The sequence below is a fragment of the Sturnus vulgaris genome, chromosome 16 (assembly GCF_052056855.1).
Source record: "Sturnus vulgaris isolate bStuVul1 chromosome 16, bStuVul1.hap1, whole genome shotgun sequence".
Taxonomy (NCBI): Eukaryota; Metazoa; Chordata; class Aves; order Passeriformes; family Sturnidae; genus Sturnus; species Sturnus vulgaris.
In genome coordinates, this window is record NC_142258.1 from 4,677,946 (window position 1) to 4,696,345 (window position 18,400).

At 42.2% G+C, this 18,400-nt stretch overlaps 1 protein-coding gene across 8 annotated transcripts in view; it reads left to right on the forward strand.

The window, feature by feature from the left end:
- MAD1L1 (mitotic arrest deficient 1 like 1) overlaps positions 1–18,400 on the forward strand; it is a 346,624-nt gene that overhangs the window by 105,259 nt on the left and 222,965 nt on the right. The window contains exon 1 of one of the 8 annotated variants that reach the window (XM_088174324.1): positions 1,406–1,551. The exons of the other annotated variants lie outside the window; for them this stretch is intronic. The gene's annotated coding sequence lies outside the window, so the exon portion shown is untranslated. Of the gene's footprint in view, positions 1–1,405; positions 1,552–18,400 lie in introns of those variants that run through there. 8 annotated transcript variants of the gene reach the window in all.

Genomic DNA, 18,400 nt, shown 5'->3' on the forward strand with positions numbered 1-18,400 from the left:
TGATCCTTTGCAGAGAGCTCAAAACGGGAAGCCCAGTTTCAGTTACTTTTTGTAACTTACCCCAAATGAGGCCAATTTGCTGCTGAAATTGTGGGCTTTCTGAATGCACACTGCCATAATTGCAGCCCTTGCTCTCATATAAGGCATAACACAAGGACTGAACTAATCTGCCTGTGTTGGATGTTGTTGTTTCTCTGTGTTTAATTCCTGTCTCTGCACTTGTCTGCCTTTGGGTACTCTGCTGCCCACGGCAGAGACTGAAAAATTCCCTTTTGTTTCCTGGGCTCTCAACCAGATCATGTGATATGATAGGAAATCTGTTTCTATTGAGACATAATTTAGGCCATCACCATGAAAGTTAGAGATTAAACAAGTATTGATTAACCCACTCCAGCTGACTGCTGATACCACATGTTCCTGGAGATATCAGTCAGTGTGAAGTATATTAGTGACTCCCAGAGCTGGGAATGGCAAAAATGCATCAGAAATGGGACTAGGTAATTAAACTGTTCATTAAGCATGGCAGATGCAGAGTTCATGACTTGATTTGCCATCTGCTTTGTTTTGTAATCAGTAAAGATTTAAAATAATGCTGATGGCTTCTCTGTCATATTGAGTCCTGCATGATGTGTTTTCTGAGGAGGTAGATGATTTTAAAGCACAAGGAAAGATCTTAAAGTTCTGGGTGTGCAGCAAAGAAGGTGAATTAACCCTTTTCCTGGGATATGTGAAAAATTAGCTGTAAATACAGCACTCAGCAGCACTAAGAGGCACTTTGGCAAGCAGATCCTTTAGGGCATCACACCCTGAGCTGTGCTCTGCATCCAGGCAGCACAGGTGGCCTTGGGGCAGGTCTGAGCTGCTCCTCAGGGCTGTGAGCAGTATCCAGTGTTTATCTGGCTGTTACAATTCTCCTTCCCTTCCTTCAGTCCACGTCCTGAGTCTGTGGATGCCATTTAAGCAGTGCAGTTGCTGGTGCATGCCCAGCTGTGCTGCTGCTCCACACCTGGCTGTTAACTGCTGTCAGCCTGACCCTGGCCAAAACTTTCCCTCTGCTTACTGCATCTCCCCTTTGCAGGTTTTTATAAACTCAGGGAAGTTACTTTCCTTTTTGTGACTAGCAAATAAATACATTTTAAGGTGATTCCACATCTCCCTCTTCAGCAATTAAGCAAGGCAGGTTTTGTGAGTGCTTCCTTGAGAAGAGGGAGACAAGACACTCTGTGTTTGAAGGAGACTCAGCAGCCTTTTAGATTGAGCACAGGTCTCTCTAATTTCAACTTGATTATATTAATCAGTTAAACAATTTCAGAGAAAAGGTGGTTGGTAGTTAGGGGTGGAGGAGGATAATAGCAGAAGGAGACAGAAGATTATTAATAGGTGTAGGAAAAAGGCAAGGAGAAGATTGCTGCCTCAGGAGTGCAGGGGTTTGGAACAGGTCACTGCTGAATTTTAATTTTCAGTAACCAGTAGCTTCATCAATTTTAATTCTCAGACTCCTCTTGTAGGGTGTCTTTTTTAAAGAATGAAGACCAATAGGTCAGAGATGAGGTAGGTGCTTTTATGAATAATTCTCTGCTCTGTAAGCTGGTGTTAAAATGCTCCTGAGTTCAGTGTGATGCAGGGTGGTTGCTGGGCTTCGTGCTGGTGATTTCCACTGGATTGTCTGGATAAAGGTGCTGAGTTTTGTGAGGAGAAAGCAGAGTTTGGGAGTTTGGTGACTGCTTCCATAGACATTTTGTGTTGGAGTTAAGGAGATATCACACTTTGCTTTTGTTGGCCTCTGGCTGCCTTCTGTCTATAAGGTAGAAAGTGCTCCATGGAAATGGGGTTCTGTGAGGAGTTATTGTAACAGTTTTTTGTTTGTTTGTGTAACCCGAATTTATTGTGTTTTTTCAGGGGTTACTTTTTATTTTGGGGGGTTATTGTTTTTGTTGCCTTTTTTTTTTTTATTGTTGGTGTTGGGTTTTTTGTTTGGTTGGTTTTTGTTTTGTTTTTTTCTTTTTTTAGTAACTTCTAGTTACTTGCTGTGTCATGTTTTAGTCCTGATCCACTTAACCATCTCCTGGAGCTCAGGCAGCTGCCCCCACATGTTGGAGGTAACTTGCTGTACCACACTTTGCCTGCAATAGATGCTCTGTAAAATAACTCCACAAATTGTATTCTGACAACACGTTTCCTGTTTAATTTCTATTTTTTCTGTGTGTATCACTGGTCTTTTTTACCTTTGTGAATCATCTTGCATTCTGTACTGTGAGGACCTTTAAATTATGCTCTCACCTTCCATACCTAACAGTCTGCTAGGATCTTTGACCTGATTTCAAGTATCTCTAACTCTCAAGAGTGATTTTTATTTTTTTTCCCCCTCTTTCTGTACCCTCTAATTTGTCTGCTTCTGACTTTTATTTCGCTTTTAATGGAATGGTCTAACTTCGGTTTTCAACCAGGTTGCTACAGGGAATACAAAAGAACAAATACAACTTTTTTCAGCCTCAGCTGTTGCCCAAGTCACTGAGCCCTGCCCCTGGAGAAGCACAGCAGTGTTGATGGCTTCCCCTGGCCTTGGCATGAACCAGCCATTGTATTTATTGAGATGGTTTCATCTGCAGCACTGCCCTTCCTGAGCACAATGCTCCAACAGCAATTTTTGCAGACACTTGTGCAGTGACAAACTAACTCTGTGCTGATTTATACTTGATGCTTCGTTATATTCATTACAAGATCCTATTTGCATGCTTGACATTTTAAAATACTGTGTTTGGAATGTGTTATTTATTTTGAGACCTTTATTAAGCAACCTCAATCTAAGGGTTTAATTGTTACTGATAGCTAAGAGTATAATTACCTCAGTAAAATATCATGGCTATATTAAGCAAATGGCAATTGTCTTCCAGAATAAAATGAGTACAAGCCATTCTCCTTTGAAACAGGTTGTTTCACGAGGCCTGCTAATATCATTTACTGATACAATTGCAGAATCTTTCAATAAAGAATGAATAAGGAAAGCTGAGATCGATGTGTTTGTAGAAGGGACTGGCTGCAGCAGTGTTGAAGCAATGCATAAAGACTATTTGGGAGGAGGAAGTATCTTTAAATTAAACCAGAAAATGTTACTGTTTCTCAAGTGAGATCTGCAGATTTTGGAAAGTCAGAAGAATGTGTTTTTGCTGGTGTGGGCCCCCAGAGCAGTGCCTGCTTTTCTTTCCCTTGGTTTTCTTTTTTGCCATTATTCCTTACCTTACCTAACTTGGTCATAACTTTACTACTCACTTTTGACTCGGTGAAGAAAACAGCAGAGCTGTTGAGTTCCTGCTTCCTTATCCTGCTCCAAAATGACTTTTCAAAGCCTGAGAGTTGCCTTATTTTGCCTTGTCAGTCTGCATTTGCCAAAGGTGTCTCTGAGAGGTGGGAGCTGTTCCCAAAAATGGGCACTGCCCCCGTTTGGGGACAAGGCTGCCCCTCTTCTCTGCAGGGCTCCTCATTCCTCAGAGCTGCTGGATAAATTTGCCTTTTCCCTGACTTTGGGTATTGTACTTTGTGTAGCTGTAGGAAATTCCTGTAGGAATTTGTCACACCAGGCAGGAGGGTGATGTGCTTTGTTAGAGCTGAGCTTTGCCACCTGAGGGTTCCCAACATGGAAATGCTGAGGGTGAGTTCAAATGGCCAGCCTGGAGGCAGAAGATGAATTGGCCCCCGAGCCTTGGTTCCCTTTGCCTTTTAGAAGCATAAAAGAGCTCATAAAAATTATCTTAGCAATTTTCTGGGAATCGGTTTTGTGTAATTCTTTCTTTTGCCTTATTATGTATCTGGTAAACCTTGCAATGATAAAAATATGGAGTTCATTATTATCTTTATATCTGATGTTTTTGAGGTGGAGGCACAAGGACACCCTCTGTATTCTTATTGATGTTATCTCTGACATAACTTCTATTTAAGCAGCGAGTTTAGAGGGTTTTTTAAAATTTTATAACAATTCAGAGTATGCAGCAAAGTTAAAAGTTATGTGCTATTTTATGAGGTATTTGTGAAGAACAATAGAAATGTGATCCTTTTTTTTCCCAGAATACTGACTGGATTCTGCTTTGTTCTGCCCCCAATAGATATTAATGCTTACTGCTAAGAGGTTAGATTATGAAAATTAGAAATATACCCATAAAAGAATTTATATGACCTTCACTTCTCATATTTCTCTGAGAGAAAGGGCTGTAGGACTTCTAAAGGTAAAATATTCAATAAAAAGAAATTAGGTTAATCCAATGTTATGGCTGAGAATTTAAACTCACCCAGGTCAGGTAATTCAAAGTTATAGTTCCCTTGATGTGTGTGCTGTAACATTTATTCCTTAGCTCCTCAGCTCTGAATTATGAAGGATGGTTGAGCAGGCCTGGCAGGGAAGATGGATGGGTGGAATGAGGGAGAGATTGTTGGGGGAAGTCTGGCAGAACAAACCTGACTGCTGGGCAGGGGCTTGGGCAGCATCCAGGGACAGGGAAGGGGCTTAGGATTTCTGAAATACCAGCAAGGCTAAGCTGCACAGAAAGGGTGGTGGTTGGTTGGGTTTTTTGCTTTTAATTTTAAATTCTTTGTTCCTCAGATACTTAGGGTTTGAAGGCATTAATCTCACTGCCTCTCAGAGTGGTGGTATTGCTACAGGAGCTGCAGCTTTGAATCTCTGACTTCTTTCTGTTTTAATTCTCAGCCATAAAACTGGATTAACTGGGTTTGCTTCAAGTTGAATTACAGTGGTTTTTTATTTTTTTTTTTAAGGATAGGAGAGAGAGAGAGATAATTAAGTAATTGCACAGTGGCTTATTTCAACATGTGATGGGAGCCTCTGGTAAGAACAGCTGCACTACTCAGACACCAGTCAGAGCATCCTTTCAAATGAAGACCCAAAATCTTTATAAAACTGAAGGACTGTCTGGAGAATTGAGGAGTTTTGGATTGCTCCTGGCACAATATCCTGCAGTACTGACTGTTTTGTTCAATGTGTGTTCACAACATCTCAGGTCAAGCATTGCTTAAATTGATGAATATATTAGAAGTCAAATGAGGTTTTACAAAGCATCTTGCAAATGGTCTCTGACCCATGATTTGTTGCATTGAGGAGAAATGTACTATTCCCTCTTCCATGAGCACATTTGTTTAGTTGGTATTTCAGATGGAGTCAGCAACTGTTTAATAGAAGCTATAGAAAATGTGAAGAATTGGTGTAGTTTCAGTTAATTAATTTTGATTGATGTAATGAGATTATTATATTACAAGAATAATGTACAGAACAGCTGTTGGGCTTTTTAGAATTATGTGGGGCAGGACCTGTGGAGAATCATTAACTGTAAACTTGCCTGCTCAGGTGGAACCAGTTTGGGACAGTAGGGGAGCTGAGGCTTAGTTTTCTGCCTGTATGAATCCAGAGCTTCAGGATTTCCCTAGGAAGATCACTGCCTTTTTGAAGTCAAGAATTCAAAAAAGGGATCAACAGATAAAATGTGAGCATGAGACAGGAGAAGAGGATATACTTTTTACACATCAAGATGATGTTGGACTTGCTTTCTGTCAGGAGGGGGAGATCTCACAAGAGTCTTCTGATTTGTAGAGGTCATATTAGGAAGGTCCTATAACCCTGTGGGGCATCCAAGCTGCTTTTTAAGCATAGTGGAGCATGGCCAGAGTCATGTTTAAATGTGTCTGTGTCTGCATCTCCTTGCTTTCCTTGGGCAGTGAAGTCCAAGGATTCCAGAAGACACATTCCTTTGCTTGCCATGGTGTTGGGTGTGTACCAAGTGCCATGAGCTTATTCCAATGTTGCATCATCCCAGGTACTTGCTCCTGGAGCAACACTGGGGAAAATGGGAACCCCACCCTATTTGGTCTTTAGTCAATATTATTTTGGGTGCCACAAGTCTGTGTGCAAGGAATTGAGACCGAGTGGTTAAAGTGAAGTTGCTGAAAGGGTGGAGCATTTTAAACCCATCACTTTCCTGCAGGTGTTTGAGAAAGTTTGTGCTGGTCTCGTGTCTGGGAGCTGCAGGCACCTGAGGGGCTGGCTTTGACATCAGTGGCAAATATTTTTCACAGCAAAATGTGCATTCTGCTGGTGCTCCATGCTGGAGCTGCAGGATGTGTGGTTTTGCTGCAGCTGGATGCTCTTCCCCCCTGAGATGTGAGCACACTTCCCCTGCTGGGCTATTGCACCATGGCACACTGGAACTCGGGTCTGCTTGTCCTGAGTGCCTGGAAGGAGCTGTAAAATCTAAATGTAGAAAGAAATGGATGACAGGGCTTGGGGCTCCCTGTGCTTGTGAGCTGGTGAAGGGGGGATTCAGACCATGACATGCAGCAGGTCCCAGGGAGAGCTTTGACCTTCTCGACTGCAGAGTTGGTGGGTTTGGAGTGGGGTGAGCCTGAAGCCCTGTGGGCTCAGTGACAGAGCCAAAAACTCCTTCCCCCTTCAGGGAGAGGAGATGCTCTTCCTCCCTTTGAGTACCAGAGTCTTCTCTCCAGTGGAAGAAGCAGCTGGAAGAGTCCCTGCTCCCACACCCATTTTTCCCTGCCTTGTGTGGTGGGTGGGTTACAGGCAGGTCCAAGACCAACAGCTTGTTATTGCTACATGGATGGGAGAGGAGCTGGGAAGGCTCATTCTGTGCATTGAACTCGTGATTAAATTAAAGATAAACATGGATGTGCACACAGCATAGAGCTGTGTGCTTCTACAGGGCATTTGCAGAAGGGATGTGCAGCTCCCAAAATGATCTAGTGTCTGAATTAGAAATTTAAGCAATTTAACTCCTCTCCTCAGTTGCTGCTTTTTCAGGCACATATATAAGATGTAGAAGTTTTATGTTTTATGCTTGTAACAGGAATTCTGCTCTGTAAATAGTATATTCAGCTTTGCAGATAAGGAAACACTTCCTGGCTTTAATAAATTAATTTTCTGTTGATAACATACTACCTTTGGAGACCAACTTTTCAGGTTGACATTTCTATTATATTAATTACAAAGAGAGGAGAAGCTGTGCTTGTTTTGTCATTGGGAAATGCCATCTGCAAAGTTATTGGTAAGCTGACCTTGTCAGAAGTGTTATTGCATTATCCCCTCAGTGAGGGCCACCACTGCTGAATGACAAGAAAAAAACGCAGAAAGAAAAAAGCAATTTCAGGAGATATAATGAAATCAAAACAAAATGCCTTTTATCCCTCTCCAACGTGAAGATATTTATTAAGATAGCGTATGTAAGAGTTTGGTACTGAGAGAAAAAGGTGCTTGTGAACCATTTGGGGTTGTTTTTTAAAAATGAAAATCACCGTACAAGAGAATTCTTGACCTTTTGCATGAAGTGAACACGAACAAGAGGCACTGCTTGCTGTGGTGACATCTCTCCCACTCCTGTTTCTCCCTGTTTTCACTCCATATCCCTGTCCATTATCCTTTTTCCCTCTTGTCATTCTGCACATGAGGCTAAAAGGACCAAAGCCCCCACACAAGGCTGAGGGGTATCCTTTGCCACCTCTGTGCTTGGAGAGCTCATCCTGGAATCATTTTCTTTCCCATCTCTGGTTCACTCTGCCAGTCCTTTAAGTAAATCTCAGCTCTTCTGTTTGCTTCTAGCAAAATGCCAAGCAAATCATCTGTTTGTTTTCTGCTTTCCCTCCCAATTTAACAGCACAGAGCTGTTAGTTTTCTCAGAGCCATTCCTTGTTCTCCCTGAACACTGGGGAGCAGCAAGAGCTGCACGTTCCTACTCTTCCTCAGTGTCCCATCCAGGCACAGCTCTGCTGAAAGCCCAGGTGATTGCCTTCTCCAAGGAGCTGCCTGCCTTCATGTGCCTCTAAACAATCCTGTGCAGGCAAGTTCCACTCGCCTTAGTGGCCATTTCGTCTTTGAACATGTGGGGTAGAGCAGGACATGCTGAGTGTCTCATTCTGCTCATCCCTCTGCTTTTTCCCTGTGCTGGAATTGTGACACAAGTGCAGGTCAGGGGTAACTCAGGGAGTGTTTCATAATGGAGCGTGGTCATCACACTTTAAAAGCTTTAAATGAAATCTTTTCCACCAAAGAAGTTTTTAAAAAGCCCCAGAAAGCTATTTGACCCACCCCCTCCTTCTGTGTGAGGCAACGTGTTCCTTATGTAATATCTATGCACATGAATTTGTCATGTGTGGTGTTAACCTGAGGCTATGTTTGTAGCCCTTGCATTCCAATATTGACTTTTTACTTGCATAAAGGAGAAGAAAAAAGCCCTGCTGAATTCCTTGAAAACATCCTAAATGGGCAGCTGAGGAGCTGTAAATAATAGCCAGGTTTATGGTTTAACTCTCTAGGGGCATGTGCAAGCTGAAGGGTGTGAAACACATGTTCTGGATGTGATGTTTTCCTTCAAATATCGCAAGGAAACCAGAAATACAGAAGTAATTAAATGTGCACACCTTCCCTGCCTCGCTTTCCTCTCTGCCTGCACATGGATTTGTGATTTCTGAGGTTCTGAAGCTCCTTCTGCTGCAGCCGTTCTGCATTGAGCTGTGTCCTCTGTTGGGGTTCACTCCCTAACATTAGCAATTTTTTGATCCCTTCAAGCAGCCAGCTCAAGCTGGCTCATCTAAATCTGTCTCCTACCAAAATGCTGTGATTTTGTGAGTTCTTGTTGAACTTCACCTAGCTAGGCTGAGTTTGGGGTGCTCTTTTGTCCCTATTTATGTTCGCAGTACTTCTCGGGGTTTTTTTTCTGCTTAGTTTTCCTTTAAGAAGAGGGAGCAGGGATGTGGAATTGTTGCTCTCATCAGCCAGCAGTTACACAGGTTTAGTTTTAGTGCCAAACTGCTCCGCTGAAGGGGCTGCATCTCTGAACTGCAGCCAGAACATCCAAGCAGGTGTATCCAGCTGAATTAGTAATAAGAACTGATAAAGAACTTCCTGCCAAGCCTGACTGGTGGGCAGGGGGGTCCCAGGGCAGGTGTCTTCATGGGGACTTGCCCGTGTTTTGGATGTTCTTCAGCTGACAGAGCCCGAGAGCTGCTGCTCCTCAGCTGCCGGATCATGGCTCTGCCTCCACGCGGATGGATGGGTGCCTAACGATCTGCATCAAAAGTTTTCATTTGTAATTAACTTTCAATATGCTAAAAGGGGTGGCTAATAACATTAAATGCAAATGGCAGAGTTCACGTTCTTCATGCAAATACAACTTAAGGAAAATGGTGTCTTCTCATTTTGTGGCATTGTTCAGATGTAACAAGCACGACTGCTGCTCTCCCCAGGAATGGCTTTGGGACTTGCAAGGTTTATTCATCCAGACCAGTGAGTTCTTTTCCCTGGCAATTTTTTTACCCCAAGAAGAAGTGATAAGAAACTCGGGGGGAGGGGAACTTTCTTGATACATTGCCTGTCCTTTCTCTTTTTTTGTCCTGGGACTTGGTCTGGAGTTAAATGTGTTATAAATATCCGAGTATCAATGCTTGGTAGACTTATGAGAGCTCTTAGCAACTAATGAAGGTTAACTGCTGTCTATTTTGGGAACCTGAATGACACTGTCACTTATATTTTAGCAGTACTCAATGCCTAGAGCTGCTGTATTCCTTCTGTTATTCCTGTGAGGTGGGGAAGCACTGCTATCTCAGTTATAAAAGAGCAGGGGGAACAGAGATGCTTGGGTGAAATAAGTGAAGACTTGAGTCCAAGTCAAACAGGAGTGCTGTGGAAGAGCTGTGAAATCTTTATTGTATCTCCTTCTGAGAATGTTTGGTTTTTTATGAAGTCCCCCAGCGCAGACTGCAGTTTCCTGTGCCTTACCTGTGTGACAATGACCTTCCTTCAGGTGGCAAATCCTTTGCTGCAGCACGTGTGTATGTATTCCCTGGCACTGCCTGCTCTGCCCTGTTAGTATCAGCATTTCACTGATTTTTTTTCTACATCTTTTGAATCTTGTCATATCCTGGAAGCATCTGGTATCGTTGTGGTGAACCTGTGTTAGTGCAAGGATCTGATTTTTTTTCCTGGAGCCGTGTTGCTGAAATGATTTTGTTTGTGGAGGTTAAGGCTGAAGTCCCTTCCCTCCTCTCTGCAGGTTCTGGCTGGCATGTCCCTCGGGATGTCACAGCTTCCAAGGGTGTCAAAATTGAGGTTGTGGTGTAAAAGCTGCTTGTGTGCACACTGTGTGAAATCTAAACTTTTTTTCCTTTCCCTCTGCATTAACTTATATTGGTGTGTGATTTTGCTCAGTCTGTTTATCAGCTTTTGCTCGTCCATCATTATTGATATTTTAGGTGCTCTGGAATGCCTCACCCTTGTCTCTAGACTCTGCTGACATTAATATTTTATGTTGTCAGCTCACATCTTGCTGCTTGCCCCTGTTCCACTGCACTAATAATGATCATGAAGGAAACTTCTGGCTCTAATCCTCAGTGCAGCCTCCTGCTAATTGCTTTCCATGGCAGGGAGGGGTGGTGTGCTCCTCCATCAGACATGACTCTCACATAATGATTAAAACCCAGGGATGCTCAGTCATTTAAAGAGACTTTCAAACCCTGTGTTCACTGTTTTGCCCTCTTGTGAGTTCTCTCAAAGAATTGTTAACTGGTTCAGTTTAAATTACTTTCACAAAAGCTCCTGCTTATCTATCTCTATTTTATCTTGTTACACTTAACTCAAAGAGATGCTTTGAATTCTGAACCTTCTTAACTAATTTTCCTAATGTTCAGGTGAAACTTCCTTGCCAATGACTCTAATTTCCCAGAACAACCTTATCTCTGCTTTCAAAACAGAGGAGGATGTCTGCAGCCTGGTATCTCCAATAGGGATAGCCATTTTTAATGATAAATCATTTTATTCCTTTTGTCTGTTAACACCTTTGTTATTTTTTGGTCTTGGGTGAATATCCAGCTTTGAGATTATTATTATATCTTCTTAGTGCAGTTTAATTTCTTGAAGCATTTAGCTGCCTTTATCACAGTTCTCTGGATAAAATAGAGCAGAGGAGTTGTGATGATTCTTTTTGGAACCTGGATCTTTGCTGGGTCAGAGTGTGCAGCCACAGCCACTTGTGCCTATGACAGACTCAAAGGATTGCCCTGGAAATGGAACTGCCCATTTCAGCTTTGTTTTCATGGTGTTGAGATTTGCCTGCCTTTAAAATACAAATTAATATTATTGCTGTGGCTTGTATTTACTCGATATTCTCCATTATGTTTTACATTTACCTGACCTTTTCTTGCTTCATGCAAGCATCGTGCCTTTCAGTGTTTTGATATTTGTATTTGTTTGCATCTTTATGAAACTGGTATTGTTAAAAAAAATCTATTTCAAATTTTGTTAAAGATATGAGATATTCTTGCAAGTTCACGTATTGCAAGAAGCAATTTCTGAGCTGCTCATTCTCTTCTCCCTGTACAAGTGTCTGAATATCCCATGAGATTTAACAGTGTTGCAGTGAGTAAACAAATCACTGTATTCCCAGAAAAGTGTGACTGGATCACAGCTGCTGTCACTCCAGTCTGTCTGGAAGATGAATCAGCCTCTGAAATGTGCAGCTCTGGGCAGTATACGGAGCTGGGTGGTCCTGTTCTCTAAGATCTGATGGAGATTTCAATGTTTTACCTCATTTGGGGCATTACTTTGTGGATTTCCCCCCCTTTTCTTGCCTCTTTAAAATTTCTAATTAAATGTTATTTGAGTTATTTAATTTTATTATTTCATTTTATGGAACAGCCTGGTTGGTGGCTGCATATTTATTTAAAGGGAAGCAATCAGCTGCCAGAGAAGCTGAGAGGCCAAACCTCAGGCATTAACTGTGCCAGGTACTGTTGCCAGATGGCCAAAGAGCAATCTTCTAACTAGTCTTGGATGTGATTATGATGTTTTTATGAACTTATTCCAATTTCACCTTTTATTTGGTCTTCACAGCTGTTAAGGGCACTTTTAATGGTGTTTCTCTAGTCTGGAAAATTTAGATCAGATTTAGAATTTAGATAACTTCTCAGAGCTGCAGGAAGTAGGGCAGAGTTTAAAGAGGATTAGTGATCAGTGTGTATAAGGACTAGTCTGTGTAAGCTAAGTCTTAGAAGGAGCACCTTCATCTGAAGTAATTTATGTGTCAGTAGAGATTTCCTCCTTTTTTCAGCTGGAACCTGTCATGTTAAAGGTCATTTTATTGAAATTCATGCTCACATATTCATAAAAGGATGCATTCTTCTGAGCATTATCAGTCACCAAGTTTTTGAAGTTGCCATGCTGGATCTTTTCTGTATGTTTTAGCCCTGGAATCTGATGTGATGAATTAAGTGAGATGTCTGCTCATGATACCACAGCATTAATAATGCTGAGGGGGGAATTGTGATGACATGCAGTCTTTGTACTTCGTGTGGTCCAACTGGCAGGAGAATATGAATTTATAGGAATGGAACTGTTTAGACCATTTCAGAGCTAAATCTAACCTGCAGCTAGGAGTTCTTTGACAATCTTGTGCTTCCAAAAGCTGTGCCACTGCATCTCCTTCCATTTTTCCTTAGATTCCCCCCCACCTCCAACCAAAATTCGTTTTAAATTTCCTTGTAATAGAGGATTCTGAATAACACTTGTCACATTTGGAAGCTGTGAGCCATTGAGGAGCGATTTCAGCTCACTCCTTTACAGCCTGGCAGCCTTTTTGCCATTCAAGATCTTGGGGCTGGGTTCTGCTATGGAGCCGATTCATCAAATCTTCTCACAAGGGAACTTTTGTCCTTCAGCCTTGAGGATGTCGTGTTAAGAGTGGGCTGAGGAGAGGGTGCAGAGGGCAGGGCTGTGCAGCCTGAGTGGTGTGAGGAGCTGCAGGAGCTGCTCCATGCCTGTCAGACTGGTGGGAAGTGTGCTGAGCCTTGCTCGTGGCATCCCTTTGTTTCCCTCCAGAGTCAGGCTAATGACAGCTCTGATAATGCCAGATGGCAGTCACCAGTCATCATTTAATAGCAGAAAAATGCCTAAATATTGTCTCCAAAACCGGTTTGTTCATTCTTCCTCCTCGTTCCAGCCTGGCAGTGATCCTCAGGCAGCACTTAGGGACCTCCTAAGAAGATCGTGCGTAGAAAACTGTCAGAACAGATTGCTGTATGGATTTTCAGAGGATTAAAGTTAATTAAAGAGCTATTCCTTGCTTTCATTTCCTCGTATCTGCCAGCTATTTACATGCTAATGTAGGGTCTTCCAGGGAGAATAGGACAAGTGTCAGCATTGGGCATGTTATCACACATGGAGACAGTAGAAAATAATGAGATGAGAAAAATATATATATGTATATATAATATTATTGTACGTGTGTGTAACTTGACAACTGAAAGCCAGCAGCAGAGCTTTTTGCATATTTTCAGTAATGTATGATCCTACTGAATATAATTCACTCCATTACATCTCACACTACATAATTTAATACTTCATTCACTATAGTATCTTTACATAAGGAGTTTTATAAGCAGGCAGATTTAATATTGTTTTTTTATTTTTCTATCTTGTTCTAAAGAGGAAAGTTCTTTCCTGCAGAAGTAGTGAGTTGTTTTACTAGGAGTACAAACCCGGGAGCAGAGAATCTGATGGGGACTGGCATCTCCTGTTGCCTCCTCTTAGAAAAATTAAGCAAAGGAGATGCTCAGCATGGAAGCAAACTGAGAGTGGATGTAATAGTTTTCTGCTCCAGTTGCATTATTATTTGCCCATTACATTTTCACATTATTTCAGAGGATTATTTTCTTTGTAATTTTTCAATATCTTTCATTTTAACACTTTATTAAAACTGCTACATAACAGATGAAATAAAATTGATCTCAGGTTACACTTCAAGAGGGAGTTTAATGCTTTAGGAAAATTAGAAATCTCACTGTCTGCATTTTTAAACAAAACTATCAAAACCATCTGTAATGTTGAGCTCAGGTAAAGATTTTTGTCAGCTGCTGAGGTTAGTCCAGATAGTTTGAGGGTGCTGATGGTAATTAAGCCTCTAAGAACCAAGGACAGTTAAAGGCAGGTTTGTTTTCTGTAGTTTTCTGTTCCCCAGTGTGCAGGTGGCATACAAAGTGAGTGGCTTAGCAAACCCCAAGTGCCCTTACCCCAGGCTGCAGTTGAGGCTGGAGTCCCTGTGTTCCAGGTGACCTTTGTGAAACAGCTCTTTGGCATTAGCCTTTCTCTTCATTTTATCCTTTTGTGGTTTTCCTAGTGGAAAACATGATGCTCCTACTCTCAGATGTCGGGTGGCTGTTCTTCAGCCTTGAAAATCAATGTGACATTTTGTGAAAGAGTTAAAAGATGAGGGGAAGAGGAAAAACCGTTTTTGGAGACTCATTTGGGGACAGGTGGGGGGAGAAGGTCACCCACACTTAAAAGTTGTGACTGATCCCCTGCTTGCTCCTGCCTTGGTAGCACAACTTTCTTAAAAGATGCTCTGAAAGGGATGTCAGGCCAGAGGTACTCTGGGATTTGGGTGTTTGAGGTTTTCTCTCGTATTTGATATCCCAAATCCTCTCTTTAGCCAGGCTGGTGGGCTGACCAAGATGAAATGCTGCTGTGCAATAAGCCTCAGGCTGAATTTCTCCCTCTTGTGCTTCTGTCAATGTCACCTGAGCTGCACCAGGGAAAAGCTGTCCCTTGTGTCTGGGGAGAAGCTGCCAAAGCATTGCTACCCAGGCCAGTGCAGGTCAGAATAATTCAGAGAATAACTTGTTCTTGACTCCCCATACCACAGGAAACCAGTGTTGTTTCCTCTCTTGTCAGAACAGGCAGTGAGCACCCAGAATTTACTGAAGGTGGGGCACACATGGAGCAGGTGCCTTGTCCCTTGCTGGGCTGCCTGTCCCTGGCAGGGCCAACACAACCAATGCTTAAAACAGCGAGTATTTTAATTTGTGATGTTCAACTCTGTTACACATGGTAAGACTCCTGATTTTTTTTTTTTTTTTTTTTTTTTTTCTGTGTTCAGATTTGTTTTGGGCAAAAAAGAGAGAATTACTCTCAAGCTTTCCCTATCAGTGATATGTGTGTGCACTTTTTTTGCCATTCATCTATGTTGTACTTTGTGTGAGGGAGGTTTCTATTTTGTGTGTCAAGTGGAATCTTCAATTTTATCTTGCCACATGCTCAAAGGAAATTTTTATTTCTGTTCTGTTGCTTTAGAAATAGATCTATACTTCTTTTGCTGTCCAAGGAATAGTCTCTGTTCAATCAGAACAGTTGGTCTGTTTTGAGTTTATGGTGGAGCCACATCATGCAGCAGCACCTCAGCCATAAAGGGCATTTGTTTAACAGGTTCCATGTGCTGAGAATATGAATATTTTCAGTGGTGACAATTAAGGCTGAACATTTTTTTTCACATTTATGTATTTTACTAGAAAAGAATTGAGGAAAAGAACAAGTCTTTTTCAGGCATTACATGTGGATTTGGCTACTTTATGCCATACCCCTTTTCTGGGACCTGTAAATATATGGATTTCTAAGATATTTAGCTCAATGCAATTCTTCCTTGCTGCTGGGAAGAGAGCATCAGTCTTTTTGGGGTCTAAAATTCCAGTGCCCACGTGTGTCTGGTTTGTGGGTCACAAGCCCTTCATTCTTCATCCTCACCTTCACACTTTGTGATTCTTGGTGATGGATGTGGGTATTGGGAGCAGAAGGTAATTTTAAAGGTATAGATGAAAAGAGTTTCAAATAATGAGGTAAAAATTCGATGTAAGTGCAGTGGCTTTTTTTTTAATGAAAATTTTATATTATTTTGATTTCTGAAGCTTAAATAGAGCACGACAAGGATCCTAAAACCAAAATTAGATTTTGGCTTTAATTTTTGGGTGTCATCCCTCAAGATACAAAGTAAAGTAACAACTTAGAGCAGCAAACAACATGAATATTTCAGAAGCAGCATCTTTTCTATATGCTGCCATCTGTTGATATCCTATGCATAGGAAAGGTTTAATTTCTCAATGAGATGTCCCAAGAAAGCTGTGAAATACAAGGTAAATTCTGATGGTTGAGAGAGCTCTCCAGCATTATTTTTCTTCCCTCTTGGAAACTTTGTGGACTGGTTGACTGCAGGTGCTGACAAGAGTAGTGTTGTTGGGGGAAGAAGTGATGCACAGTACTTACAGTGTTATATGCATAGAAATAAAAATTTAGCAAATGAAAGAACTGAAGAAGTCTGGTTTGTTAACATTATTTATTGAGCTTTAGCTTTTTGAATGATTCTGGTGATGGAAAAGAGAGACCATAAGTTCTGTCCTTGAATCTGTGGACTCAGATACTCACAGAACCATTTCCATTAATGCATTTTCCTGTCTTCGGCCCAAATGACCCCCAGATATGTGATAGCTCTTAAAACATTTTGAAACTCTCTCCCATAATTAACTTCTGATGGACAGAAACAAGCTGTGGGGGTTAGAGATTTGAAGAGAGAATGCTCAACAGGTTTTGAAAACAGTGCGTGGAAGTCCTTCTGCCATTCTCATGATTAGGCTTAATTATTTTGAGTTGATTATAGGGTCTTGAGCACGGATATGTAACGAGCTGTTTGTTGTCCCTCGGCAACAGCACCTTTTTAAAGCCCTCTTCAGTCAGACCCCAGCCAAGCACAGTGTTCCTCTTCCCTGCTGGTTTGCCAGCCTGGCTTGTGCTCTGCAGGGTTTCCAGCAGAGCAGCTCCATCCCTCACCAGGGGAAGCCTGATGGCACTCAAGCCTCCTGCTCAGTCCACTTGCTGCTGTTAGCATCAGCTCAACCCTTCCAGCCCTGGGGAGTTTAAACAAAATCTGCCTGCTCTTCCCACCCTCTCCATTACCACCAGCTGTCCCTCATTGGAGAACCACAGAATTGGGTTGGAAGAAACCTTAGAACTCCATAAAACTCTTTCCAACCCCCTTCCATGGGCAGGGATGCCTTTACCACTAGAGCAGGCTGCTCAGTGCCCCATCCAGCCTGGCCTTGAGCACTTCCAGGGATGTCACTGGGGGTGTCTTTGTCACTGATGTGCAGCACAGAGCTCATGGTGAGGATGGTGTTTGTCTGTAGCACGTGAGAGGCACGGGTTTGGGCTGTTAATTAATAATTCCAGTCCTGCAGAATGACTAGTCTGATGACAAGTCTCTGCAAAAAAACTCTTGGTAGCCTTTGAAGCAAGCATGCAGAAATATCCTATTTTCAGCTGTACATATTTTTTTTCCCAGAATTACTTCACCATGGCACTGCTCTAAATATGTCTTGTGAGATAAGCTTTAAATCCTACTTGGGCAAAGTTTATTAAAAATTAACATTTGCACGGGGAGTTATAAAAAAGAATAGGACCTTCATTAGCTTAAAATCATCCGAAGTACAAAATCTTACTGAATGGCTCTCCACTGGCCCAGACCAGGCAGACTCTTCCTGCCTGCCACATCTTGAAGCCCAGAGAATTCAGCATCAATATTATCCAAAAAGACACACTGGAAACTGCACCTCTATTCCCAGAGGTCCAAGAAAATGAGCTGCTCCCACAGGCTAAACAGCCCGAACTTATTGGAATGGGATGTTAGCTGCAATTCCTCTCAGTGGGGAGAAGTGCAGTGCTCCTTAGGCTTCCACTCCAGATGTGCTGCTCTGGCAGCTCACGATGCTTGGGAGTGAGCAGTCAATGCAGGGGATGTAATTTCAAACAGTTCTGCTTCATGCAAGTTCTGCTTTATGGGCCAGGTAGTGCTGGTTTATCCTGGCTGAGGATCGATCCCAGTGACAGGGATTCTGTTCTCCAGCTTTGACAGGAGTTCCAGGGAAATTGAATAACAGTAAAGATACTGAAAAACAAATGGGATGAGAGAGAGTCTGCACAATGGATGTTTGTAGAACATCAGTTTTCATTTTCATTTTGTTTTCTAGGACAGATGAGGAGCACATTCTTTGCCCTATCCCTTTCCTCTTGGGACTGCATGTCGCTTGCCTCTCCCTTGCAGCGTTTAATCTGTCGTGATTGCCTTAAAATGTCTGAGTCTCCACAATATTCACCTTCCCTTGGGCTGCAAGTCAGCAGCATGTGTGTCTTTGTGTTAATTTGTCCCAGTTCAGAGGCACAGCATCATTAGTGAGCCGCTGCCACCACGGTAATTACTGTGGGATTTGGGCGCAGCAGTTTGCTCATGCATTGCTCTGTACCTTCTCTTTAATCTACACAGACCATCTGCTTCATTTCTTAACTAAAAGTTGTTTTGTTTCTGCTTTGGAAGAGTGACTCTGTTGCTCCTAATCTTCTCTGTGTAGAAGAACCATTGGAGCTGGGATAAATTACATCCATTTGATAGCTCGTGCTCGCTTTTGAAAGATTTCTTGCAGGTCATGCCCCGTAGTTTTGCTGTGCAAAGATGTTTTTAGCTTTCCTCTGTGCCTGTAGAGACAGTCAGGGCAGAATTTTGGTAGGACCACTCTGATCTTGGGA